Source organism: Acomys russatus, chromosome 26, assembly GCF_903995435.1.
Source record: "Acomys russatus chromosome 26, mAcoRus1.1, whole genome shotgun sequence".
NCBI lineage: Eukaryota > Metazoa > Chordata > Mammalia > Rodentia > Muridae > Acomys > Acomys russatus.
Window position 1 is genome coordinate 16,904,934 of NC_067162.1, and position 16,913 is coordinate 16,921,846.

The following is a 16,913-nucleotide window of genomic DNA, read 5'->3' on the forward strand; positions in this document are numbered from 1 at the left end:
GTCTTTGTCTCAACAGCATGCCACCCCCCACCCCTGCTGTCCAAGTGAGCCGGGGCCTTTTAAAGTCACTTGTGATGTGCTTTTGAACACAACATGGGGGAAGAGCCCCCACAGTCTGCTCAGCTCTCCTCATGAAAAATACAAGCTGGGTTTGACTGAATGACAAAAAGAAATCTGTGGATCCGGGAAGCGTAGTAAATACCGTGACTCTCTGCAAATGTGCACAGCCCAAACAGCTTTTTCCAGTCTGGAAAAATGAAGAGATGTGTCTGTGCGAAACCAGCCAAGGCTCTGCCCCTCCTCCCTTGCTCCCTGCTCCCGCTCCGCTCCCGCGCCCCCCCCCCTCCTGGCAAGGCCTCCCACCCTGCCCCAGACATTCAGTCATAGCTTTCATCCTGTGTGAGTTGTAGTTGCCCAGGAAATAACATTGCCCAAGCTCGGGGGACATGTACCAGCCACTCCCAGGCAGCTTTCCGGGATATCTGTCAGGGTGGGGGTTGCCAGGCATCCCTGACCTTGGCCAGGGCTAGCTCCTAGTGAGATTGTGTGGAAGGTAAAGTGGGCCCAGCATCTTTTCTATAGTTTTAGTCTCTGCTCTCTCCTCCCCCACCCCCACCCCCTTACCTACCTCCTTTGGCTTTGGAGCAGCCTTCATCTCACTCTTATTTCTATTGTAAAAGCCTTCCCAGGGGGTAAAGGCAGATGGAGAAAGCACACAGTGGCTATGAATGGCGCCCGGGTGGGAGCAAACTCTGTACGTGCAGAATATCCGGGCAGAATCTCCATCTTGGAAAGGTTTGCAAGGTTTAGTTCCACACCTTGTCTTGACGGTCCATTTGCATAACAATTGCTCTGCTCCCTGCATGGTATGCTGTGGGTGTAGTAGAGCAAGGAGGCACCCACCCAAGCCCCTGGAATTGACAAATCCTACCTGCAGTTCTGGGTGCTGGGAAGGGCCCTGGGATCGGAATCAGAATCTCAGTGGGTTGCAGGTTGACTCCTTTAAATAGGAAATACTTGTTTTCCTCCCCGATGGAACCATAGCACCTAGTTCAAGCCTGCTCATACAGGTAGCTGTGTCGTTGAGTGCGTGAATGATAACCCTGGGTATTTTTCATTTTTGGACCTCAGTTTCCTGGCTAATCAATCAGTCAGTCAATCAATCAATCAATCCAGGCATGGTGATGGATCCCTATAACCTTAGCCATTGGGTGATGGAAGATAGAAGATTGGAAGTTCAAGGTCATCTTCTGCTACTTTGCCAGCTGGAGGCCAGCCTGGGTGGACTGCGCGACCCTGTCTCAATAATAATGTGACATGAGTGTGGCATGTGGCTAATTATGTTGATAATCCCAAGGAAGTAAAGGTCAGCTTCATCTGTGTGTGGAACAAAATGTAGGAATGTTTTTTATAAATAGGGATTTAATAGTCAGTTTGTCTTAGACTCTTTGTTTTTCATCTTCTGTTTGGATGTATCAAGGTTTCCTGCATCCTCTTGCTGGCTTTGACCTTACAAAGAAGCCAAGAGTGACCTTGAACTCCTGACTCTCTTGACTCTACTTCCCAAGTGCTGGAATTAAAGGCTTTTCACACTATGAGCCTATGACCTGTGTGCCTGCCTGTGTGCGGTGTGTGTGTGTGTGTGTGTGTGTGTGTGTGTCTGTCTGTCTGTCTGTCTGTCTGTCTGTCTTTGGGGCAGATCTCACCATCATGCCCTTGCCTCCTGAATGTTGGCATGACAGTCATGATTATTGTGCTGTGCCTGACTCAGGAGAGATTTTGGGGGTGGGGCTCAACACAGGGTTTCTCTGTGTAGCCCTAGCTGTCCTGGAAACTCACTCTGTAGACAAGATGACACTCAAACTCAGAGATCCACCTGCTTCTGCCTCTCTCCCAAGTTCTGGGGATTAAGGCATGAGCCACCACTGCTCTGCCAGGAGAGGTTTTAAAAATGCTTTTAGCTAAGTTTGTTGTTGTTATGGCTCATACTTGGTCCCACAGCTCCCCCAAACCCTTCCCAGGCCGAGCTTGCCTTAGCTACAGCAATAGATTTTCCTCAGGTGCTGGGCACCAACCTCCAGGTCTTTGTCTGTGCTGTCTCCCTACCTTACCGGCTCTCCTTCCCTTCTGCCTGTCCTATCCTAGTTCATCTTTCAGACCTCAGCTGAGAGGACTTCCTTTTGCACACAGTCCCAGTCTCTCCCTGCTGCCTTTTAGACCCAGCTTCCCTTGGGCTCTCTCTACTTCCTCTTTCAGTGCTCTTGTCTGAATGGCTCTGCTGACCACTTGTCAGCCTTCTTTGACTGTGGGGCCCTGAGAACGACCTTACTCCCTGCTCCCCACCCCGCGCCCCCATTTCTACTGTCCTGGGGATTGAGCCTAGGGCCTTGCTTATGCGAGGCCAGCACTCTACCTTGAAAGCTGTATTTCCAGCCCTCTTTTTTACTTTTCTTATTTTGAGACAGGGATTTCACTAAGTTGCCCAGGCTGGCCACTCACTGTGATCATCTTGCCTTAACCTCTCAGGTAGCTGGAATTATATTTGTACATTCTCGGGCCTAGCTCTTTTAACTTTGGCGGTGCCGGGGCTCAAACGTAGGCCTTGTGCACGCTAGACAAAACTGCACATTGCTGCAAGTTCCCCTGCAGACCGCCGTACTGGGTAATAAAAAGTGCTCCCCTAAACACATATTACATGATATAGCATTGAGTTGGGATATGGACAGTGGGAGGCTCGAGGCATGGAGGTGGCATTTACTGAAATAAGAGAAATAACACTTGTACCAGAGTGGCCTGCATACAAACCAGGACGTGCACACACCCAGACACGCCTGCGTGCTCCCTGCTAAAGGCAAGCGCTTGCGCAACACGCTCTCCCTTGCTCTGAAATTTCACCTCTTGTCACCTCCTCCCACTCACCTTTCTTGTTCCTTAATATACAGAGAATGGCAAAGCTAAAACAACCTACCCAGCAGCAAACCAGTAGGAAGTAATGCCAATAAAGAAAGAGGTCAGCCAGGCATGGTGGTGCACGCCTTTATTCCCAGCACTTGGGAGGCAGAGGCAGGCGGATCGCTGTGAGTTCAAGGCCAGCCTGGTCTACAAAGTGAGTCCAGGACAGCCAAGGCTACACAGCGAAACCTTATCTTGAAAAACAATAACAAAAACAAGAATAAATAAAGAAAGAAAGAAAGAAAGAAAGAAAGAAAGAAAGGGGTCAGCCTTGCCTCCTTGTTGATGGTTTGCCTCATCCTCTTACTTTTTTCATTGAGACAGAGTTTCACTATGTTGCCCTGCCTGGCTTGGCTTGGAATTCACTATGTAGTCCAGGTTTGCCTAGAACTCAGAGATCTGCTTCTGCCTCCCCAGTGCTAGAATTAAAGGCATGCACCTTCTGCCTCAATCTCCCCCACCCCCCACCAGCCTTTTAAGTTTGGGTCTCCTCCCAGACTGCCAGGAACTCACTATATACCCAGGCTGGCCACTACTCCGGAGCCACCTGTCCCCCTACAGTTGTGTATGCCTCCGCCGTATACCGCTGTGTATGCCTCCGCTGTATACTGTTGCTTATACCTCTGCTGTATACACTGTACCTTCATACACATTTATATTCTCTCTCTCCCTCTTCTGCACTTTACATTCCAGCACTATTCTATTATAAAGACAAACACAAGAACAAAAACCCTTATTCTAGCTGGGTGTGGTGGCATACACCTTTAATGACAACCCTCAGGAGGGGAGGCTGAGGCAGGAGGATCTCTAAGAGTTTGAGACCAATCTGGTCTATATATATATAGTGAGTTCCAGGCCTGCCAGTTACATGCTGAGATCCTGGTTCAAAACAAAAACAAAAACCAAGACAACACCACTGACCCCCATCCCAATTATTTTTATGATGTACAATTCAGGAAAATACATGAACTTTTAAAAACTAAGTATTACCCAAGAAGAGACTTGATACCCTATGAGCATATACAGGGGGAGGAGGTCCCCCTCAGTCACAGTCATAGGGGAGAGGAGTAAGGGGAAAATGGGAGGGAGGGAGGAATGGGAGGATACAAGGGATTGGATAACAATTGAGATGTAATATGAATAAATTAATAAAATATATTTTTAAAAAGATATGAATAAACTAAATTTTATGGAAAAAACATTGTATTCAAATACAAAGGAAAAAAAGATAAAGCTGTTTGTACCTAAAAACAAACAAACAAACACTAAATATTGGGGCCAGGAATATAGCTATGAGGTGCTAAGTTTGATCCTAAACACCATTAACGAAGGAAGAGGAGGAGGAGGAGGAAGAGAAGGAAGCTGATAACAGTTTGGTATGTGATTTCTTCAAACTGAGCTTTGGGTTCCTTCTTCATTCTCTCAGATATGAGAAACCGTTTTTTTCCCCCTCAAAACATATTCTTTTTCATTTTAAAAATAGCCCAAGTCCTATTGTAGTTGTACACACCTGTAATCCCAGAGCCCTGGAGAGCTGAGGCAGGAGGAGCTCTAGTTTAAGACCAGCCTGGTGGGGCTAGAGAGATGGCTCAGTGGTTAAGAGCACTGCCTGCTCTTCCAAATGATCCGGGTTCAATTCCCAGCACCCCACATGGCAGCTCACAACTGTCTGTAACTCCAAGACCTGACACTTTCACACCAATGCACATAGATTAAAAAACTAAATAAAATATTCTTTAAAAAAAGAAAGAAAGAAAAGACCAGCCTGGGTTGCATAGGAAGATCCTATCTCCAAAGAACAAGAGCAGAATAGAAAACAAAACAAACAAACAAACAGAAAAACCATCTCTCTCTCTCTCTCTCTCTTTTTTTTTTTTTTTTTTTTTTTTTGGCTGGCCTTGAACTCACAGCGATCCGCCTGCCTCTGCCTCCCGAGTGCTGGGATTAAAGGCGTGTGCCACCACGCCCGGCCGATCTTCCGGACTTTTAAAAGCTGACTCCAGTGTGTCAGAGGTTGGTAGCAACTGATGCTCTCCTTGAAAGAAACCATCCTGAAGTGGCTGGGAAGTGGAAGAGTGTTTGGATGAGTGGGGGTGTCAGTGGTTAGCACCCACCAGCAAAGATAGCATCTGGCCAAAGTCACCGAGGCATGAGAGAGTTTCATGACGGCAACTGGGGTGGGGTGGGAAGTGGAGTGGGGTGCAGGGGGGGGGGAACAGTGAGGAGGCTGGCCTCTTTAGCTTGCTGCTGAGGACCTCACACAGCAGTGAGCTTCGTCCGCATCCCTCCTGGCCTCCTCTCTTGTACCCTTGGACTCCCTGACGTCCTGTAGACACAGCACCAAATGGTAGGCTGTTCCAGAGCATGCAGACTGATGTACAGTTTGGTTTGGCCCATCGTGTCAGCCTTTGGGACATCTTCCACTCAGATCTGTTCCTGCTTGGCTTGTTGAGGTAATGGAGGGTGTGGCCGCACAGCGCTCCCGCCCTTCTTAGTAACAGTCAGCTCTGGGCTCAGAAGGCACTGCTGCCCATCTAAGGTTTCTATTGCTGTGATAGACACCATGACCAAAAGGAAGTTGGGAGAGGGAAGGGTTTTATTTCACCTTATAACTCTCAGGTCACCCTCCATTATTGAGGGCCGGAACTCAGGATAGGATCGTAGAGGCAGGAACAGAGACCAAGGAGGAACACTGCTTACTGGCTTGCTTCTCATGGCTTGCTCAGCCTGATTTCTTTATCTCATCCAGGACCATTTGCCTAGGGATAGCACCATCTCCAGTGAGCTAGACCCTCCCTAGTCATTTATTAAAAAAAAAAAAAAGCCAGGCAACCTAATGGGAGTATTTTCTCAATTAAGATTTTCTCTACTGCTGGGCATGTTGCACACTTTTAGTCCCAGATCTCAAGAAGGAGAAGCAAGCATTCTGTATGAGGTCAGCCTGGTTTACAGGATGATTTCCAGGCCAGCCAAAGCCACGTAGTAAGAAGACCCTCACCTAGATAGATAGATAGATAGATAGATGATTAATTGAATCCCTTTTTAGATATGTCTGTGTCCAGTTGAGAAAAACCAACCAAGACTTTGCCATTTACAGAGAACACTTTGTCCCTGGTCCCACTGCAGCCTTCTGTCTTTTGTATCTCTCCCCTCCCCCCTCCTTCCAGGACATTTATATAGCTTGCTGGATCCCTAAGGGTATCTGAGGCCTCTTGACCTCTGTCTGGGAGGAATACCTTCTGTCCCCAGGGCCCCTGATGCTTGAACATCCTGTCTTCCATCCCCCCTCACAGCTGACGTGTCTGCTGTTGTGTGTAGTACAGAGAGCTACTAGCTCTCTCTTCTTTAAGGGAAAAGTTGCCATTAGATGAAGAAGCAGAAGGCCACGGGCTAAGAAACAGGCAAGGACTTGCCTCTCGCTGCCCAAATGACACACACCCATTTTAGCAGTAACCTTCTGGGAACCATGCCCACCCCCCTGCACCTCCCCCCCTCCCCAAACCCTTGATTAGTGACTTTCAAAGGGGAAGTTTCAGCCAGGCAGAGGGGAGCAGATGGCTGGGCTTCAGGCCTCCCGTGGTATGAATGATCTGGGGGAGCCCAGGCTTTCCTGTGCTGAGTACTTTAGTCTCCTCCCCGAACCTCCATCCCTCAGGCTCTTGAGGTGCACGCTCCTGCCAGTTACCCTGGTGATTGAAAACTGCTCTCCTTGCCTTTTTTTTTCAAAACAAACAGGGGAGCTGGAACAGAGCTTTTTTTTTTTTTTTTTTTTTTTAAAAAAAAGGCTTTTTCATGCGCTTTGGGAAAGAATGAGCAATGGAAAAAGGAAATTGAGAGCTTCGGGGAGTTTACAGCAGCCCAGCGCTGGAGTTTGAAATAGGAGCTGGGAGTCCATATGTTTGAGAAAAGAAAGAACGGAGCAGCCACACGCACAGAGCTTCAAGGCTGTGTGCGGAAATAGTTATGGGAAAGGGGGCAGGGAAGCCCACGTGGGTCTGCCTTTATCAGACCCAGATGTTCAGGCAGCAGCTCTCAAGATGCCTATGAAAGGGTCCAGAGCCTGCTGGGCTGGACTGTGTTTTCTTAACTACCAAGAAGCACGTGAAATCAGTGGCTGGGCGCTTTCCACTGTGCACTCAATGACTCCCTGGGGTCCTGCTGGGGTCTGTGCCATACCAATTATGCAGAGGCCTAGCTGCCTAGGAGCAGGCCTTAGAAATGGATAGCACCTGGCTCCCGGGGTGATGACACAGTCCCTAGCAACCACAGGCTGCTGAAGCTGCCTCAGTTGCCTCTTGCCTCCAACTTACCTTATAATGCAGGAACTGGAAACCCAAGGTTCAACCCAGTTCCTAGTTGCATCAATGACATATCCTTTCTGAGCTTCAGTTTTGTTGTCTTTAAAGCGTGTGTATGTGTGTGTATGTGTGTGTGTGTTGCTTGCGAGGTGTATACAAGATATGTGTGAGAGAGGCTCTTTACAAAAAATAAAGCCCAAACATGGTGTTAAAAATAGTCACCAGGGGCTGGAGAGATGGCTCAGAGGTGAGGAGCACTATCTGTTCTTCCGAAGGTCCCGAGTTCAATTCCCAGCACCCACATGGTGGCTTAGAACCACTTGTAATGAGATCTGGTGCCTTCTTGTGGTGGGCAGGCATATGTATGGACAGAATACTGTATAAATAATAAATAATCTTTAAAAAAAAATAGTCACCATAGCAGGTCATGGTGACCTAAACCAGTAGTTGCACCTTTTTGGGAGACTGAGGCAGGGGATCACTGAGCCCAGGAATTTGAAGCCAGTCTGGGTTTGAGCAACAAAGTGAGGCCCCATCTCAAAAATTAAACCAAGGTTCTGGAGAGATTGTTCAAAAGTTAACTAACGGCTGCCTATAATATTTCATTTCCAGGGAATCTGCCACCCTCTCCTGGCCTCTGCTGACACCCATGGGGTCACAGAGACACATGCAAACAAAACACTTAAATATATAAATAAACATATTTTTAAAAACTATATTATTTGGAACTGGGAGTGGTGGCACATTTAATCCCTCCATTTGGGAGGTAAAGACAGGCGGATAGCTATGAGTTCGAGGCCAGCCTGGTCTACAATACCAGAAGTTCCAGGATAGCCAGAGTTATTGCACAGAGAAACCCTGTCTCAAAACATAGATAGATAGATAGGTAGATGGATAGATAGATACATAGATAGATAGATAGATAGATAGATAGATAGATAGATAGATAGATAGGGCCAAAAAATTATTTGGTACATCTTAAAATTTACACTGGCTATGGGGCCAATGAGACGGTTCAGCTGGTAAAAGGGTCTTGCCACCAAACCCAACAACCTGAGTTCAGTTCCCAAAACTCACGTGATGGAAGGAGAGAAACAACTCCCAAAAGTTGTCTTCTGATACATACACACGCACGCACGCACGCACGCACGCACCACACCAAATAAATAAAAATAAATACATATAAGAAATTTAGTTATCACAGGTTAGGAATAACTATGTGTTCAGTCAGGCTGCACCCATAATAGAGCTGCAACGATTATTAACATGTCTCTTTCTATTTCATCAATGTCTCTCCTGACATCTCAGGGTTATTCTGAATCAACTCCCTAATAGTCTATTGCCTCCCCCCCCCCCATTTTCAAAGTCACATGGCTGAGTTGCATCCTTACCCAGTTGAAACCCACCCAGTTCTTGGTTGTCCCTTTTTGTACCCTTCCCTTCTTACATGGTGACATATCTCCTGGCTCTACCATGTACCCAGTACCCTTAACTCCTTGCTTCAAGACTATCATGACCCATAGCAGCCCAAGATGGCAGTCGTGAGAGGCCCGAGCAGTTTTTGTAACTTAACAGGCTACATTATCTTCTAAGAAAGAAGTGATGCTCTGATGAACAGAAGTGAAGTGTCTGTCCCTGAAAGAACAGAAGGTACTGGGTTCATTTACAGACCTATAAGCCCTGACATCAGGAATAAGCCTTATGGGGCTGAAGAGGTAGCCCAGAGGTTAAGAGCACTGCCTGCCCTTCCAAAGATCTTGAGTTCAATTCCCAGCAACCACATGATGGCTCACAACCATCTATAATGAGAGCAGGCAAAACACTGTTGTGCATATGATAAATAAATAAATCTTTTAAGAAAAGAAGCCAGGGCTGGGCGTGGTGGGTGCACGCCTTTAATCCCAGCACTCAGGAGGCAGAGGCAGGCGGATCGCTGTGAGTTTGAGGCCAGCCCGGTCTACAGAGCGAGTCCAGGACAGCCAAGGCTACACAGGGAAACCCTGTCTCGGGGAAAAAAAGAAAAGAAAAGAAAAGAAGCCTTACACTGACTGATGGAATCCTTTCCTCAATTTGGGAACACAGTGCTGAGAATACCAGGACTCTGTACTCAGTTGTAGCTGCAGGGTCCTCCTCTCCAAGTGAATTTTCTACCATTGACTAAAGTGTGTGACTGAGGTGGGTAGGTAGAGCCAGTCTCTTTCTAAGACCCTAAGCAATGGGCAGAATGCAGGCTCCAGCGGATAGGAGACCAGATGAGAATCCTACCTCTGTGCCTCAGTTCCTCTAGTTCCCAGTTGTTGAGTGAATTATACAGTAGGCGGAGACGATGGTGCATACCCGTAAATCCAGGACATAGAAGGCAGAGGAAGGCAAATCATGAGTTTAAGGCAAGCCTCAGCCATGTGGCAGTTTGGAGGCCAGCATGGGCTCCTTGAGACCTTGACTTAAAAATCAAAAAAGCAGCATCTCTGATGAGGGATGAGTCAATCAATGGTCTGACCTGTGGGTATAACTGCGTCCTTAGGAGCCGTTCCATCGCGACGTTTCTTCAACAGAATAATAGTAGCAAGTTTCCCCCTAGAACCGATGACCTATGTAGTCTCAGGCTCGTGTCCACTTTAGCAGTGTCAGGTAGGGGGTTCCATGACACGGAGTGGGCCTTAAATCCAATTTTTTAAAAAGTGGTTGGTTCCCACCATGATGTCTGTGCCACTGTTGCATCAGTATACCTTGCCGGCAGGTTGCCGTCAAAGGTCCCAGGGTTCGTGGCAGGGTGATGTGATTACTTTTCTCCCTCCTCCTGGCGCAGTGAACAATAGTGAAGCTTCCTGTTGGGCACCAGCTCAATTTCTCCATGTTCTATGACATAAGTAAGTTGTGTCTTCAGCAACAGAGCCTCACCATCAGATTATAGAGAGTGGCCTTGTCAATAGCCTTATAACATTTGAGAGGGGAAGTTTACGGGACCCCTTTGGCCAGTGACTCAACCAGGTAGAGTCCTGGCACTGAATGTTTTGTTCAGTGGCATAAGATGTCTTGTGGGGGCATTCTCTCAAACATTACGTGGTGATTCCATTTAAATACTTTTCATATATGTCCATATTTTAGGGACCTTCTATAGTAGTAGGATTTTTTTGTTTGTTTTGTTTTTGTTTTCAAGACAGGGTTTCTCTGTGTAGCCTTGGCTGTCCTGGACTCACTTTGTAGACCAGGCTGGCCGCGAACTCACAGCAGTCTGCCTGCATCTGCCTCCACCTCCCGAGTGCTGGGATTAAAGGCGTGCGCCACCTCGCCCAGGGTAGTAGTAGGATTTCAATGGAGGCCTGTAGTGTTAGCTTTCCCTCCTACATTTCCTCCTCCCTTCTTTACACTTCCTTTTCACCCCTTCCTTGTATAAAGAAGAAGCCTCTGCAGTAGCTCCCTAGGCCACAACTGCAGCTACGTAAGTGCCTGCACTTTCCCCAAAGCGTGTTTGCCCTGACGTTTTTAGGTTCCTCCAGCATTGTGGACTTCCTCACTCTTTAAGGCCTCCTTCACTGCATGTGTGTGCTTGTCTGCCGTGTGTCTCACCTCCACCTCGTGGCTTTTTTTTTCTGGGCAACTGCTGAGGTTCATGGCTGGCCTGCCCTCGGGATTTTAACGCTCGCTAATAAAATTGTCCTTGAACTTCCAAAAAAAAATATATAATAAAAAATAAAGAATTAATGCAGTAACCAACAGGATCCTTTTAGTATCGAGTGACAGAAAATTCAACACAAAAACGTCTTTGAGAAAAATGCCAGTCAGGAGCTCATCTTACGAAAGGGCGTAGGGGCAGGCATGGCACCCCATGTCTTTACTCCCAGCATTGAACAGGCAGAGGCAGGCAGAAGAGGCCAGTCTGGTCAGCGTTGCATAAAAAGACCCTGTCTAGGGCCAGGCGTGGTGGCGCACGCCTTTAATCCCAGCATTCAGGAGGTGGAGGCAGATGCAGGCGGATCGCTGTGAGTTCAAGGCCAGCCTGGTCTACAAAGTGAGTCCAGGATGGCCAAGGCTACACAGAGAAACCCTGTCTCGAAAAACAAAACAAAAAAAGACCCTGTCTAGAAAGAGAGAGGGGGTGGAAGAAGGAGGAGGGAGGGAGAGAAAGGGGGAAGAGAGGGAGGGAAGAAGATGGAAGGAAGGAAGGAAGAAAAAGCAACAGCAGCAGCCACCAAGAACATATTGATGAACTACTTGTTTGGTGTGCATGAGATCCCAGGTTCTTTTCAAAACCAAACCAAACTCTTCATAGCTGAATTCAGGATTCAGATGGTTAATCAGGACGTGAATTCTCTTTTTTTTTTTTTTTTTTTTTTGGTTTTTCGAGACAGGGTTTCTCTGTGTAGCCATGACTGTCCCAGACTCACTTTGTAGACCAGGCTGGCCTCGAACTCACAGCGATCCGCCTGCCTCTGCCTCCCGAGTGCTGGGATTAAAGGCATGAGCCACCACGCCTGGCAGGACGTGAATTCTTATTTTTATTTTTATGTCTACTAATTTTAATCTTGGGCAACTGTAACTAACAAGATGACAGCATCAGTTCCAGGCCTTGTATCCTTTCAGGTTTCAGATCCAAAGGAGTTTTCTTTCCCAAGAGACCTGGAGAAAGGCATTGACCAGGACTGGGTCCCGTGACCATCCTGGTGACAAACAAAAATGAAATCCCTTAATGTACAGGCTCGGGTTACCAGATCCTCCTGGACTGGGAGACTGAGGGGTGGCTCACATAGGAGGTTGGGTGTATAGATTGTTATGGTTTGAATGTCCCTTCCAAACCTCATGTTTAACGTGTGCGTGCATGCATGCGTGCATGCGTGCGTTGTGCTGGGAATTAAACCTTCATTCATGGAGGCCAAGTTCATTGCCACTGAGCTACACACTCAGCTTCTACATGTTGAAATGTAATTGCCACTGTAACACTTTTCAGAGGGGATAAGGGCTCTGTCCTCTGAATGGATTAGCAAGGGAGTGGGGTTAGTTATGGAGGAGTAGGGCCTGGGCGTGATGGCACCTTTAATTTTAGCACTCAGGAGGCCACCAGCTGGGTCTACATAGTGGCTTCAAGGCTAGCCTGGTCTACATAGAATACACAACAAGCATCAGGCTACATACTAAGACTGTTTCAGAGAGAGAGAGAGAGAGAGAGAGAGAGAGAGAGAGAGAGAAAAGCAGGATTTTCATATTTCGATTGTGCTCACCTGTCCACCAGTGATTTTTTTTTTTTTTTTTTTTGAGACAGGGTTTCTCTGTGTAGCCTTGGCTGTCCTTGACTTCCTTTGTAGACCAGGCTGGCCTTGAACTCACAGAGATCCACCCACCTCTGCCTCCCGAGTGCTGGGTTTACAGGCGTGCGCCACCACACCCGGCATCACCGGTTGTAAAGAGCCTCTTCCCAGAGCCATATTCTTAGACTTTTTGCCCTGTAGAACCAGGTGCCAAATAAGCAACCATATAAATAAATAACCCTCCTATTGTTTACAAATCGCCTGGTGCATGGTGTTCTGTTCCTAAGACAGCTACCAAAATGCAGGTGCATGGGTATCGCTGGCAAAGCTGAAGATGCCACCACTCGCTGTAAATGCCAGGTGTCACTCACGTTTGTTTGGCTTAGCCACTCTTCCACTTTGTTTTGTTTTCAAAGCTATGTCACCCTGGTTGGCCTGGTACTTGTTCTCTGCCATCAGCTTCCCCAGAGGTGGGGTTTACAGCTGTGCCGTGGAGCCCAGCTTATGGCTAGTCACATGGCCTCGCTGTGACAAACGCCTGGCAAAAACAGCTGAAAAGAAGGGTACTTTGACCATTTTTCTGGTACCGAGGATTGAAACCTGGGACCTCATACATGCTAGGTACCACTGAGGTCCACCCTAGTCCAGGAAGCATTTTTTTTTTTTTTTGGTTTGGTCTTTTGAGACAGGGTTTCTCTGTGTAGCTTTGGCTTTCCTGGACTCACTTTTTAAACCAGCTGGCCTTGAACTCACAGCGATTCACCTGCCTCTACCTCTTGAGTGCAGGAAGCATTTATTTTGTTCATAGCTTCATAAATTACAGTTCATAGTCAGCTGGCACTATCACTATGGGCCTGAGTATCATAGTAGAGGAGACCGTTCACTTCATGGAGACCGGAAAGCAACAGATAGACAAACACACAGGAAGAGGCCAGGGCCAACAGAGAATCTTCTTTTTTTTATTATTATTATAATTTATTTAGATTACATCCCAACTGTTATCCCCTCACTTCTAGCTTCCAGTTCTCACCCTCCCTCCCTCTTTCACCCTATTCCCCTCCCCTAGACCTCTGACAGAAGGGGACCTCTTCCCCCAACCATATGGCCACGTCCTATCTATCAGGTCTCATCAGGATAGCCTGCTTTCCCTTCCTCTGTGTGCTGGGCCTCCCCATCAAGGGGAAGTGATCAAATTGGGGCACCAGAGTTCATGTCAGAAGCAGTCCCTGCTCTCCCCACAACCGTGGAGAATGAGCTATCCATTGGCTAGATCTGAACAGGGGGTCTAGGTTTACTGCATGCATTGCCCTTGGTCGGTACAACAGTTTGTGCAGGCCCCCCTGGGTCCAGATCAAATCTGCTGACCTTCATGGTCTCCTTGTCAAGGTATAACTTTCAAATGCACATTCCCTGTATTTCTTCCTCTAGGTAGCATCACCTCCCACAGTTCCAGGTTCTCATGGGGTGGGGGAGGGGCATGCCAAACAGCTAGGGTATAGTGGTGCACACCTGTAGGATTATTATTATTATTATTATTATTATTATTATTATTATTATTATTATTATTATTATTATTATTATTATTCACTGTCTATCAACTCTATTCAAATTTTGAACCCATGGGTGAATTAACAGTTTATTACAGGCACCCATTGAGATCCAGTTGCCCCTGGCAATGCCCTCACACAGACCCAGACTTTGGCTTCTTTAGTTTCCGAGGTGCCCCTCTCTTCAGGCAAGCTGACACTGAAAACTAATCAACATAATCATGGAGCGCTCTGACTTACCAGCCAGCCCTGGCCTTCCATCTTGCAGGGAGGAACTCCAAAGGACAGAGCTGTCACCCCGAGGACAGGACGGACTTTGCCAGCAGTCACCCAGAAATAACGCTGCTTCTGAAGTCCCTGCAGATCTGAGGGGATGTGCAAGGCCTGCCCCTGGCTTTAGGTTAGTTGCCAGGGTGTGTCCCTGTGTAAACAGTCTGGGTTGGTTAACAGTCAGGTCATGTCAAGGACCCATTGTTGATCATCCCAGATGCCCTGGCAGGTGGCAAGGAAAAGAATTGGTGTATAGTCAGGACACTGTCACCCCAGAAACACCCTTTCATGACTGGTTCCTTTTATTCTAAGTAGCTGAGTACAAAACTAGGTTTTCCTTGTGTGGGGGGGTGGGAGGGGAGGGGTGTAGGGGGCAGGGGGCAAGGGAGGGTCACACCAGACAAAACAAGCACACAGACTGTGTGGTAAGGTGGTGGACACCTGTAGACCCAGGTGTACACTCTTGCCAGAGAAGCAGGCGGATCATGAGTTTAGAAGGAGACTGTCTAAAGGAGTGAAGAAAAGGAGGGAGAGACACTGTTGCCTTCTGCCTTCTCCCAGGCGACCTTCATCCCAAAGCCAAGAGCATCTCACCCCCCTACCTCCCTACCCCCACCCCCGGGCTATAGAGAGAAGGTGGGAGGTCAGATGGAGGTGGTTGGCACAGACCTTAAAACATCCTCTGTAGTGTGTTCAAACTCTCCAAAGAACCTTGCAGAAAAACCCAGCATCCGTCTTCTGTATCCTGGTTCTGAACACACAGAGAAAGAAGACAAAGGAATGGCCGCGAGCCAAAGTACACCTTAACTACATGGAGAGGGGAACGTACTGTGAGTAAAATTAGCTTCTTGATTGAACCAGGGAGAAGGGTGGAGCTGAGCAGATGATTCCAGAGGCTTCCCGAGTCCTCCAGTTAGAGAAACCATGCCACCGGCCACATCCAGGCAGCTGAGATAGATGGAAAGCGTGTTTGGGGGAACCCCCTCATAGTGGCAGCCAGGTGGGTGAGTGTGAGTGACTGACTATAGCTGTTAGCCCTTCTGCCCATCAGTCCATTAAGATGGGATCAGAGCTATCTTCTCCCTAACAGGGAGGCAGGAATGGTTCAGGGTTAATCACACCTCCCGCATCTGGGTGGGTGGGAAGGCAGGCAGGCCCACAGGCCCGCAGGCAGGCAGGCAGGCAGGCAAAGACTGTTTTCCTGTCCAGTTCAGTTCCTAGCAGGTGGCCTTGCTTTTCTCCAGGCATGAAGCCCAGGCCCCAGAGAGCCTCTGTGCTTATGTACTGCTTTTCTCTCCAGCTGTAAAAATTCAGAATGTGGGTGTATAGCGGCTTTCTTGTTTCTTGGCTGCTTCCCAGTCTGTGTTCTCCCACTTGGGGCGAGGTAGGGGGAGCGGGTAAGGGAATGGCTGACTTCCTTTTCATGGTGGCGAGTGCCACCCCGTCCCAACCCCCATGCCCTGTTCCTGCAGAGCCTGGCTCAAAGTTCAAAGCTGAGATGGCTCTGTTGAGTAATTCAGGGACACTGCTCGCCCGCCCGCCTACCATGTAAGGGGTAAGTTGCACTCCCACATAGGCATTTGCTGAGCATCTGTTGCCCTGCGTTTTGTGGTATACAGCCTGGGAACGGGCTAGCCACCCCAGCCAACCGCAGTGGGGCTGGGCTTCCTTCCTTGCTCTGCTGCTCCTGGGCTTTGGGTCTCACACACAGTTCTGTGCTGGGCAGGTTTCAGATGCACTCCCAGGGCCACTTGGCGTCGACTGCATCTGGATTCACACCAACCCCTTCCTCCTGGGGGTTCAGAGTGTTCTTGGAAGGAAGCCTGGGAAGGGAAAGGCCTTCCCCAGCCAGAGGTTGGCTGACAGCATATAGCAGAGCTGCCAGGAGCCCTGCAGTCAGACAGAGCCGAGTTCAAATCCCTGGGTGACCTTGGACGAGCTACTCTCTCCACTCCAGTTTCCTCATCTCTGAAAAATGTGACAAGGAACAAGACCCGCCTCCTGGGACAGTCATGAGAATTTGACGGGATACTAATTGGCCCATATGCATCTGGCCAGTGGGAGCACTTGAGAAATGGTACCCCTGCTTTCCAGGGGTGTGGTCTCAGGAAAGACAAAGAGCATGGCCTCTTCTGCCCCCTCCCATCCCCACCCCCACCCCCACGAACGCGGATTCAGTTTTAAAGTGGTACTGCTTCTTCCCTTCTCTTAAATCTCCTCTGCCTAGTGTGTGGGAGCTTCAAAGGTGTAAACGCTTGGAGCAAATCAGTGTAGGGGTAAAGGAGCGGGGGAGTCTGGCGGACAGTGGGTTGCAGGATGGTTTCCTGAGCTCTAGGCAGTTATTTCTGCCTCTGTGTTCTCCCTCCCTCACTTATTTCCTTTCACCTTCTTTTCCCAGACTTCCCTCCCTCCCTCCTTCCCTCCCTCCCTTCCTCCCTCCCTCTCTCTCTCTCTCTGCTAAATGGAGATTGCATCCCTTTTTCTTTTCTTCTAATAGCCCGAGCTGCTAGGCCATCCCTTGAGAGCCCTTCACCCAGCTCAGAGAGCAGCGATTCCTCTTTCAAATTGAGTCTGTCCCCTGACTCATTCATTAAAATGCA